This window comes from Delphinapterus leucas, chromosome 8 (assembly GCF_059928025.1).
Source record: "Delphinapterus leucas isolate spDelLeu-1000000601 "Yukka" chromosome 8, BTC_Dleu_Yukka2, whole genome shotgun sequence".
Lineage (NCBI taxonomy): Eukaryota > Metazoa > Chordata > Mammalia > Artiodactyla > Monodontidae > Delphinapterus > Delphinapterus leucas.
This window is the reverse complement of record NC_143136.1, coordinates 32,500,208-32,512,278: the sequence shown is the minus strand read 5'-3', so window position 1 is coordinate 32,512,278 and position 12,071 is coordinate 32,500,208. Positions and strand designations below refer to the sequence as shown.

The 12,071-nt window shown below is 41.6% G+C and overlaps 1 protein-coding gene across 5 annotated transcripts in view; it reads right to left on the bottom strand.

The window, feature by feature from the left end:
• The window catches only part of LOC111171753 (ras-associated and pleckstrin homology domains-containing protein 1), a 143,943-nt gene extending 132,396 nt beyond the window's left edge, over window positions 1–11,547 (bottom strand). For all 5 annotated transcript variants that reach the window (XM_089915933.1, XM_022567476.3, XM_022567477.3 and 2 more), the window contains exon 1: window positions 11,443–11,547. The gene's annotated coding sequence lies outside the window, so the exon portion shown is untranslated. The remainder of the gene's footprint in view (window positions 1–11,442) is intronic.
• Window positions 11,548–12,071: the final 524 nt, after the last annotated feature.

Below are 12,071 nucleotides of genomic sequence, written 5' to 3'. Positions count from 1 at the left end.
TGCCCACAAGGACTAGGGGCAAAGATACAGGAGCAGAGAGATGAGACAATAAGGAAGTCAAGTCAGAAGTCATGGAGAGAGAACTGGACGTTCACAGGCTAAAATACACCTAAATCATGCAGAGGGACTCCAAGTGAATTCTTAGGCTAAAAAGTTAGTTTTCTTTTTCAGTTAAAAATAGATCCAGAGTTGGGCTTCCCTGGTGGCGCAGTGGTTGAGAGTCTGCCGGCTGATGCAGGGGACACGGGTTCGTGCCTGGGTCCAGGAAGATCCCACATGCCACGGAGCTGCTGGGCCCGTGAGCCGTGGCCGCTGAGCCTGCGGTCCGGAGCCTGTGCTCCGCAACAGGAGAGGCCACAACAGTGATAGGCCCGCGTACCACAAAAAAAGAAAATTCACAAATATATCTGATAAAGGACTTGTACCTAGAATATATAAAGAACTGCTACAACTAAATTAAAAAAGATAAAACAACCCAATTTTTTAAATGGGCAAAAGACTTGCACAGTCACTTCCCAAATGGCTAATAAGAACATGAAAATTCGCTCAACATTATTAGTAATCAGGGAGATGCAAATTAAAAGCACAATGAGATACCACTATGTATCCATTCCAGTGGCTAAAATGAAAACGACTGACAATACCAAGTGCTAGGATGTAGAGTAATTAAAATTGTCATATAATGCTGTTGGATACATAATATGATACAGGTTTGGAAAAGTTTGCCAGTTCCTTAAAAATTAAAAAAAATGTACCCTATATAACTCAGCATGTCCTCATAGTATTTATCCAAGAGAAATAAAAACATATTCATGAAGATATATGTGTACATATATCTGTCTCCATTTGTACAAAATGTCACAGCGGCTTTATTAGTAAAAGGCTAGAAATGAAAGCAGCCCAAATAGCTATCAACAGGTGAATGGATAAACAAAATGTGGTATATACACATAATGTAATACCATTCAGTAATAAAAAGGAACTAATCCAAACAATATGGATCGATCTAAAAATTATTATTCTATTATATCAATCTATAATCATTATTCTGAATCATTATTCAGAGCCCAGCTGTGGGGAAGGTGGCCACTTGGTCCTGACTCAACCCGTTGAAAAGCTGTGCAATAACCTGCCAAGTCCCTGTGTGCGTGTAACTTATCGGATGGTTCAGTCTGGTAAAGCTGTGAGAAAGAACATGTGATTCTTTCTTTTTAATGTTAAAATAAAGACTTTTGTATAGACTTGTTAAAAAAATCATTATTCTGCATAAAAATAAACAAGACTAGAGAGAGAGAACGACTGAAAGAGAACACTGTATGATTCCATACATCAAATTCCAGAAAATTCAAACTAATCTACAGTGACAGGTTGCATGGAGACAGAGGTGGAGGGGAGCATGACTGGCAAAGGGATGTGAAGAAACTGGGGGATGATGAATATGTTCCCTACCTTGTTTGCAGTGATAGCTTCACAGGTGTATGAAAACTTATCAAACAGTATCCTTTAATGCGTGCAGTTTATTATGTGGAAATTATACCTCAATAAAGTAGAAAAAAAAATTTAAAGAAACAAGCAAACCAAAAGACTTTACAGCAAAATTAGAGTAAGGAGTCAAGGCAGTGGCTACCCATGACAGGGCAGTCGTATAGAAAAGCAAATATGAGGAGGGTTTCTGGCACACTGGTAATTTTCTTTTTCATCTATGTTCTGGTTACACAGGAGTATTCAGGTTGTAGAAGTGTACGTTTATGATACATGTGTATATTGTTCTTCAAATACAAGTCTTTAAAAAGAGGAACATCTACGTATGACCTAGCAATTCCACTCCTTTATCCAAGAGAAATGAAACATTTGTCCACAAAAACACTTGTACAAAAATATTCATGGCAGTTTTCTTCACAGTAGTCCCAAACTGGAAACAGTCCAGGTGCCCACCAACAGGAAACTGGATAAACAAATCTATGGTACATTCAATATTCATACAATTGCATATATTACTCCACAATAAAAAGAAACAAACTACTGATACAAGCAATAACATGGATGGATCTAAAAACATCACGCTGAGGGCAAGAAGTCAGAGACAAAGGAACACATACATATGATTCAACTAATACAAAATTCTAGAACAGGCAAAATGTATCTGTGATGAAGCAACTGTGGCTGCAGTTGCAGAAGTAGAGAAGAAAGGGAAAGATAAAGGGTAGAGTCATGGAAACGTTTTCTATCTTGCTAGAGATTCAAGGAAAAAAATGCTCACTATGGACATGGAAAAATTATGTCTATCAATACTACTGAATTACTAAATTAAATTTTAAATGGGTACTTTTAATTCACCCTAATTCCTGAAAGCATAATGTAAAATCCAAACTGAAGATTCTAAAATAAGCTAATAACTTCAATTGTGGTAAAGAATAAATTTTATTGGGCTTCCCGACGGCGCAGTGGTTAAGAATCCTCCTGCCAATGCAGGGGACACGAGTTAGAGCCCTGGTCCGGGAAGATCCCACATGAGGCGGAGCAACTAAGCCCCTGCGCCACAACTACTGAGCCTGCACTCTAGAGCCCACGTGCCACAACTACTGAAGCCTGCGTGCCACAACTACTGAAGCCTGCTCGCCTAGAGCCCGTGCTCCACAACAAGAGAAGCCACCGCAATGAGAAGCCCGTGCACCGCAACAAAGAGTAGCCCCCGCTCGCCGCAACTAGAGAAAGCCCGTGCACAGCAGTGAAGACCCAACGCAGCCATAAATAAATAAATAAATTTTTTTTAAAAGAATAAATTTTATTAAGGTCTGACTTTGTTGAAATTTATCTATTTTTCTTCCACAAACATTTCTTTCTAATTAGTAAGAAAATCAGAATGTATTGTCCCAAGTGCTTTATTTTTAAGATGGCTTCATACAAGTACATTATACACTATGAAATGGAACTTGATATAAAAGGTTCATTATTATCAACAGTACTTCAATAAGCTTGTATAGCGATTTCCAAAATGGAGGTGATTATAACCCAGGAAGTATGAGTGATGATCCATTAGGGTATAAGAACAACATATTAGGAGTTCTATTTAATCTTTATCTTAATACACATATGTATTTTAAGTACCATATAATGTAATACAATATAATACATGTGTATCCTTATCATAGAAAACGACACTGGCCTCTTCATTATGGCCACCTGTCAGACAGTCACACATCATATATATAAAGTAGTCTAAGTATTCTGGTACTAAATGATTCTAAATATTTGGAGGGAAGAGTGATAGTATTTGCTGGAATCTTTTTCAAAAATGAAATAAAGGGGCTTCCCTGGTGGCGCAGTGGTTGAGAGTCCGCCTGCCGATGCAGGGGACACAGGTTCGTGTCCCGGTCCGGGAAGATCCCGCATGCCGCGGAGCGGCTGGGCCCGTGAGCCATGGCCACTGAGCCTGCGCGTCCGGAGCCTGTGCTCCGCAACGGGAGAGGCCACAACAGTGAGAGGCCCGCGTACCGCAAAGAAAAAAAAAAGAAATAAAGAACGCACCTTTTTGTAAATTGCTACAAGAGATTGGTGTTCCAGGGAAGACATATTCTTGCAGTAAATGATTTCCTTTATAGAAACAATATTTTATGGAAAAACTGTATTATCTAATCCTTCATGAAGCAGCTGCTTTGACCTCAACAAAAGAAAGTTGGGGCAGGGGAAGTAAGGTTTAACCTCAAATGCAACTACTGCAGCAAAAGACAAGCTGAAGCAGAAACAGCACCAAGTGTTACAGAATGTTGCTGATGTAGTTGAGGAGTGACCAGTTAAATATTTTATACCAAACAGGTTTACTGGTTGTCTCATGGCAAAGTATTTTAAAAGAGTTGTCAAATTTAAAGATGAGTTAAGCATTTATCTTTCACACACACACAGTCTAAATTTGCTGACTTTCTGTGATCAGTGACGGTTAGCAGTATGCTACCTAGCAGTTGTTTTTAAAAACAAAAACATAGTTAATCTACGTGTACCTTAAAGGTAAATGAAGCATTTTTTTAGTAAGAAAATAACTGTATTTCAAAAGAAGTCAATGTGTGTCATCTTGAATACTCATACCTGCACACTCTAAACATAGAAAAACCATTTTCTAATTCTTTAAGTGCCTTCCATACATAGTTTCTCTGGATTTTGAATACATTTATTAAAAACATATAAATGCAAATCCTCACATTGGTTTGCACAGAAAGGGCAAACTTTGCTAGCCAAATCTGCATAATTGATGGACAGAAATTCAACAATGAGTATCTCCATTTAGAAAGTATAGCCAAAGAGGCAGTTATTCTTTTGGGGTACGTGTCCCTGCATGAGCTGCCTTTTAGCTAAGACAAGCATTAAAACCAAGTACCAAAATAAACAAAGTTAAGATCCAGACTTTGGAATTTCTGTATTACTAAGCAGTACAACCAAGATTTTTCAAACATAATGCACTGTATTCATTACGCTTGCTTTAAAAAACAAATATTTATTTTTAAAACTTAGGGTAAACAAAAAGGTTTTTGAGCCATTACTAACATTTATAAAGAACTCTATTCACAGATAAAGAGGATCACTGATTCCCTTCACAAGTGTCTAAAGTCATTTGTTACATTATAAAATAAACCAAATAAGGCGAGAAAGAATTGTTCTTTATAAGTAAAATAAACATTATTAGATTTTTATGGATCCTTTCAGGAGATGTAACACCAACCATAAAGAATTCTTCAAATGATGGCTTTCATTAAAATATTTATTTATTTATTTAGCGCTATGTTGGGTCTTCGTTGCTGCATGCGGGCTTTCTCTAGTTGCAGCGAGCGAGGGCTACTCTTCGTTGCGGTGTGCAGGCTTCTCATTGCGGTGGCTTCTCTCGTTGCGGAGCGTGGGCTCTAGGCACACGGGCTTTTCAGTAGTTGTGGCACACGGGCTCAGTAGTTGTGGCTCCCGGGCTCTAGAGCGCAGGCTCAGTAGTTGTGGCACACGGGCTTAGTTGCTCCGCGGCATGTGGGATCTTCCCGGACCAGGGCTTGAACCCGTGTCCCGTGCATTGGCAGGCGGATTATTAACCACTGCGCCACCACGGAAGTCCTCATTAAAACCGTTTTTATTGCACTTCTATTATATTTAAGGGACTGAGAGACTTCAGATGAGTAAAACTAGATCCAATACTCCAGAATCGGGGATTTCAGACAGTATACAATTATTTACAATATAGGGAAAATCAAGTAAGGTCTAGAGGAATGAAGAGGAAGGCAATGAATTCTACTTAGTATCAAACAGCTTCACAAAGGTGTGTGGCAATGGAACTGGGACTCAAAGGATGAGTAGAATTTTGACTAGAAAAATTAGGGAAAATAAACTATGCTTGGAACCATGGATAGAGGCACGTACAGTCTGGGATACATAAAGAATATATTGTATTTTCAAGTCACACTGCTAGTTACTTTGCTGTACTGACTTAGCTAACACTCTTCTTCAAACATCAAACTTAGTAAGATCATTCTAAAAGTGATTTCCAAAAAAGCATTCAATTTTCAAGTACAATTTAAAAACTGTACTTACTATTGTAATTCTACAATATTTGGGCCTATTCAATATGTTCACAGTTCTAATTTTCTCCAGATTTCACCATTCTTCACCAGGGGGCTTACATTTTTAGTGCTACACAAATGACAAGACATCAATTATGGGCCACGCAATCTTGCTTTTCTTCTCATGTAAAGGGATGACTTGTCCCTTCTTTTCCAAGCCTAACAAACACCAGTCCCTTCTGTTTCTTTTTACACTCTGCTCCCTTAAATTACATTCTCTACTGATTCCTTGTATCCTGCACTTAAACTAGTATCCTCTCTATTTTGGAGGGGAGATATACCTATTTCTTTGATTTCTCCATTATGCGTAGCTCTGCCTAAAGCAAAGTAACAATATATATTTTATGAATAGCAGAACATATGCTTTTTAAAAAGTCAATTTATAAGTTATGAGTGATGTTTTTGTTTTGTTTTGTTTTGTTTTTTTGCGGTACGCGGGCCTCTCACTGTTGCGGCCTCTCCCGTTGCGGAGCGCAGGCTCCGGACACGCAGGCTCAGCGGCCATGGCTCACGGGCCCAGCCGTTCTGCGGCATGTGGGATCTTCCCGGACAGGGGCACGAACCCGTGTCCCCTGCATCGGCAGGCGGACTCTCAACCACTGCGCCACCAGGGAAGCCCTGAGTGATGTATTTTAAGACATCTGCCCCAAAGTGTGGTAAATACTATATCTTAAAATGACAGTGATTAAGAGCACAGGATGAAGTGTAGACATCATATAATCTGAGGGGTTTCTAATATTTCACAACAAAACTTTTCCAGAAGAAATCTTACGCAGCATGGCAAATATATATAACTGCAAAAGCACGGCTAATACCATTTTATGTTCAAATATAATTTATTAAAAACTCAAAGAGACAAATGAGGGTTAGAGATGTTAGTCTTGACACCTAAACAACCCATTTATTTCTGTAGTTTTGTTTTTATTTCACTCAGATAAGTAGTTGCAAGTAGGTAGCAGCGCTTGTTTTGTTTTCTTAGTAGCTTTTAATGGTTTGTTTTGCAGCCTCAGGATATGTTTCAATTAAATTGATTTGAGAAATTTTTTAAATAAGAATTTTCTTCTTTCAAAATGAGTTAGTAACAATATCTAAAAACTGCTTACAAGGCAAACAAGAAAAACCTAAAACTTGCAATGAGCTATAAAACATCTATACTGTAACATGGTAACAGGACTTAGTGTTACATGTTCATTTGTTACTAAACAAATTGACTTACACAGGATGAGTATACCCCCAAAGGAATGGGCTTGAGTCTTGCCTGTCATTTAACCAAACGCAGTTTATATGCCATAGTAATGTACTGTTTAGACAATTCTATATGAATAGACATGCACAGGACTGAATTTTTTAAAAACTTACTGCAAACTACAACTTTCCTTACCCATTTAAAATTCACAAATAATCAGGGATAGTAAAAGAAGCTTCATTCTAAGGAATGCTTCCCCCCCCCCAATTAAGCAGGTGTAACCAATGCAGCACTACTGTTTTCAATGTGAGAAAATTTTATATATATGTACAAGAGGGTGCCAAGACCATTCAATGTGGAAAGGACAGTTCTTTCAAAAATGGTGCTGGAAAAACTGGATATCCACAACCAAAAGGATGAAGTTGTACCCTTACCTAAAACCATATGCAAGTATTAACTCAAAATGGGTCAAAGAGCTAAATATAATAGCGAAAACTATAAAGCTCTTCGAAGAAAACAGAGGGGAAAAGCTTCATGATGTTGGATTTGGCAATGATTTTCTGGACACCAAAAGCATAGGCAACAAAAGAAAAAATAGATCAAGTGGACATCATTAAAATGAAAAACTTTTATACATCAAAGGACACTATCAACAGAGTAAAAAGGCAACCCACAGAATAAGAGAAAATATTTGTAAATCATGGATCTGAGATTAATATCTAGAGTATATAAAGAATTGCCACAACTCAACAACAGCAAAACAACCCAATCTTTTAAATTGGCAAAGGACTTGGATAGACATTTCTACAAAGAAGATACACAAATGGCCAACAAGTACATGAAAAGATGCTCCACATCCCTAATCATTAGAAAAATACAAATCAAAACCACAATGAGATACCACTTCACACTCATTAGGATGGCTATTATCAAAAACACAGAAAATGACAAGTGTTGAGGTGAGGATGTGGAGAAACTGAAACCCTTGTGCTGGCTGCAGCTGCAAATGTGTAAAATGCTGCAGCTGCTGTAGAAAATGGTGTGGCAGTTCCTCAAAAATCCAACACAGAATTACCATATGATCCAGCAATTCCACTTCTGGGTATATACCCAAATGAAGTGAAAGCAGGGACCTGAGTAGATATGTGTACACCAATGTTCAGAGCAGTATTACAACAGCTAAGAGGTGGAAACAACCAAATGTCCACCTACAGATGAATAAACAAAATGTGGTATATACACAATGAAATATTACTCAGCCTTAAAAAGTAATGAAATTCTGCTTCATGCTGCAACATGGATGAATCTTAAAGATACTGTGCTACAGGGAGATCAGCTCAGTGCTTTGTGACCACCTAGAGGGGTGGGATAGGGAGGGTGGGAGGGAGATGCAAGAGGGAGGGGATATGGGGATATATGTATATGTATAACTGATTCACTTTGTTATAAAGCAGAAACTAACACACCATTGTAAAGCAATTATACTCCAATAAAGATGTTAAGAAAAATAATAAAATAAAAGGTTTAATTATGCCCCCCAAAATAAAAATAAATTTGATATTCAAAAAAAAGATACTGGGCTAAGTGAAATAAGCCAGATAAAAAGCAAAAACAAATACTGCATGATCCCATTTATATGAAGTATCTACAGTAGTCAAAATCACAGAGACAAAGTAGAAAAGTGGTTACCAGGGGCCAGAGGGAAAGGGGGTGGGAAGTTAATGTTTAATGGGTAGAGTTTCAGTTTGAGAGGATGAAAAAGTTATAGAGATGGATAGTGATGATGGCTGCACAACTATGTGAATGTACTTAATACCACTGAACTGTACAATTAAAAATGGTTAAAATGGTAAATTTTATGTTGTATATTTTACCACAATAAAAAAAAATTGCGTGTTATTTATTATGGTGGCAATATAGGAATGCAGTTAAGAACACAAGCTTAAGAGTTATGCTGCCTGCTTTCGAACCCAGCTCTGCCACTTTATAGCTCTGTAGTCTGTGCCTGTTTTTTCACATATTAACAGAACCTACATCACAGGATTATAGCAAGGATGAAATAAGTCAATACATGTAAAGCACTTAAAATAGTGCATCTCAAAAAGTAGTTGCTTTTTATTATTCTGGGTTTAAAACACAATTTTAATGCAATTAAACTCAAACACCTGGAGAACCTCTGAAAGTCCTCTTCAGAGTTCTAGAGTTCAGTAAAACACAGATTGAAAACCAGTGATTTAACCCAAATTTCTCACTTTATAGGTAAAGGAATTGAGAGTCCAAGAAAAGTGATTTGCTTGAGGTCATATATCTTGTTTTGCTAATATTAATTTTCCTAAAATAAGTGTTTGAGATCAACAATACTAATGTTGACATTCAACTACTTCAGAACCAAGGCAAAGTCATGAGATTTTATAATGTGTGTCCAAGTATCTGTGAATAATATTGTGATAGCCATCCACCGTGCTCATCTAATAAATAATTATGCATGGGATGGGAACCAAAAGGTAGCAAAACCAAAAGAAAAGCCATTTTAATTCTTTTCAAAGACAAGACAATGGTTAAAAACACCTCTTCCGAAAATTAAGTGTTAAAATATTTGTGAAAACAAACAATACTGATCAAGAGTTTGAGACACACCCAATATGTGCCCACTACTCCATATCTTTCAGCCAGTTACTCACTATATAATCTTAGTAAGACCTCTGACTGACATATCAGCGGATTTTTCTGCCAAATAGAACTATTATTCATCACAAGGAACTAGCTACAAATAATTCTTTATTAAATTCAAACAGGAGAGAGAAGCAGTCCAAATACCACAAAATGTCTTATCCAAAAAATCATGTATTGAGCTTTGTAGACATTTCTGTACTTACTTGAATATACTAAATCTGGTTTCTGGTAAATTCACAACACAGAAAGCAAAATAACAGAGACAATCTTTGAAGGTCAGACTCAACAAGAGCTAAAAAGCCTTTTGAGTGTCTCTAATTTTGCCCTTCCCCCATTGCTGTTCCTCAATTCCTCCACCTCTACTAGGAATGTCCTCACCCTGCCCATCTACATCAGCTGAAATCCTACCCATCCTTAAAGGTTCCACTTAAATGCCACAGCTTCCATGAATTTTCCCCCAGTGCTCCCAATTTAGAATTATTCCCTCGCCTCTTCACTTCCCCATTTTGCACCTCTCCTTCAACATTTTATTACATAATGCATTGCATTACAATTACCTACATTCACTTCTCCTACCTTCCCCCAAGAAAATCTCAGGAGCAGTAGGCTAGAGAGAAAAGGAATTAACATTTGTTAAAAACGCCGTAGTGCCCTGCAAGGTGCTAGGCATTTTGCATACATTATCTCATTTAATCCTTTGACAGCCATCTCGGGAGGTAAGCAGGTGGTTTTAGTTATTCCCATTTTACTGATAGAGAACCGTACTGTTGAGAGTTCAACAGCTTATCCAACGTCACACTACCAGCCAATTCCAGTGCTTACGGCGCCCCTGGTTTCCCTGGCTTCAAAGAGCTCTTTCCACCGCTATACGCTGCACTCTTGTTCACTTTATATCCCCCACCCTGCCTAACAGATAGTAGGTATTCCATAAATACTTGCTGAATTTAATATTCCTACGGACTCACTACCACCATTTTAATAACCCCATCACGCCCCATCCCTAGCCGGTTGGTTACCTTTACTGTCCCTTTACCGCGGACTTGACACACAGAGGCAGCTCTCCACATCACCAAGACAAATGCTGCCGACAACACCAACCCTTATCTGGAGGCTAAGTGAACCGTTCAATTCGCTCAGATTTCCCCAATTGCCCTTCCCACAGAATATATGAGATACACACAAACAAGTCACATTTGATGTAACGCTTACACCCTTCCCCAAAGCTCTTATTTCATACTAAGCCACGTCTTCATGCTTACAAGCAATGACTTACGCGGTTTCCAGCTCACACCGCGGGGACACCCTAAGACTCCGCCTGAATTATTAACCACATCTTTCAAACCGTCTTAAAACGAAGGCATCCTAATGCTATTACACTGCCTTCCTTCTCACCACCCCCCCCCCCCGCATGAACTGCAGTTTGGATTTCCGGCGGGAATGCAAACAGACGCAGAAGAGATGGGCTCAAAAGCAATGGAGCAATTACTCAGCCTGCTTAATTAGAAAGAAGACACAGAAGGTGCCCCGCCTTCCTAAATCTCTGCACTGAACTCATTTACGAAAGATGGGGAGCACTGAAACCCGGGGAACCCCAGACACCGAATCACTGGTTTCTGTGGCTAGTCGGGGGAATAGTCCTTTCCTTCCCGCGGTCCCGGGCCACCAGTCCCCGGTGCCGGGTCGGAGAAGCCCAACCGCACCCTCCCCAGGCGGCCCTGCATCTCATTGTCTCCCTCTGTCGCGGCCCCCAGGGGCGCAGGGTCCAGCCCAGGCCCCGCCGACCCCCAAACACCGGCCGGCCGCCTGACGGGCAAGGTCCGACCAGCCCCGGCCCCGGCCTCGGCCGCGGCCGCGACCCCGCCCCAGGCTCGGCCGTCCGCACCGCGCCCGGATGGCGGGGCCGGGCGCCGGGAAAATGGAGGCGGGAGCGACGGCAGCGCTTCCCAACCCTGCGCCCGGCCGGGCCCGAGAGCGAGGCTGAGCACTCACCGTGGCAACGGCTCGGTCCTCCGGCGGGTCCGGCTCCGGGGCGGCCCCGGGCTGGGCAGCCGCCGCTCGCGCTCGTCCAGCCGCCGCCGCCGCCTCCTCCCCAGGCGCGGCGCTCCTTCTCCGGAGACGCCGCGAGGGTCCGCAGCTCCCGCGCCGCGCGCTCCGTGACTGACTGACTGACCGACCGCTCTGGCAGCGGCGGCGGGGGCTGGGCGGAGCGCGCGGCGGGCGGGGCGGCCGCAGCGCCCAGCGGCTGCGGATCCGAATGCAGCCGCGTCCGGCCGAGACGCAGAAGGCGGGGCTGAGGGCCGGGCGGCCACCGGGCTGACCGACTGGAGTCCGACCGCTCGCTCCCCCCACTCCCGCCCGCCACCCGCCACTCACTTCCGGCGCAGGCAGCCGAGCCCGCCCCTCCCGGGCGCCCGCCGTCCGCGCCCCCTGGCCCGCCAGGCTCACCCCCAGCCCCAGGCGCCTGACCGCACCCAGCGGGGGCCGCCCGCGCTCCGCCTTTCCTCAGCGCGTCCCTGGGAACCGCCTCCAGGAACCAGTGAATCGGAGAATGAATGAGTGAGGGAGGAAAATTACGGTGCTGTTCCACCCCTGCTCGCTTTTCCTTGGAAGCAGGTCCA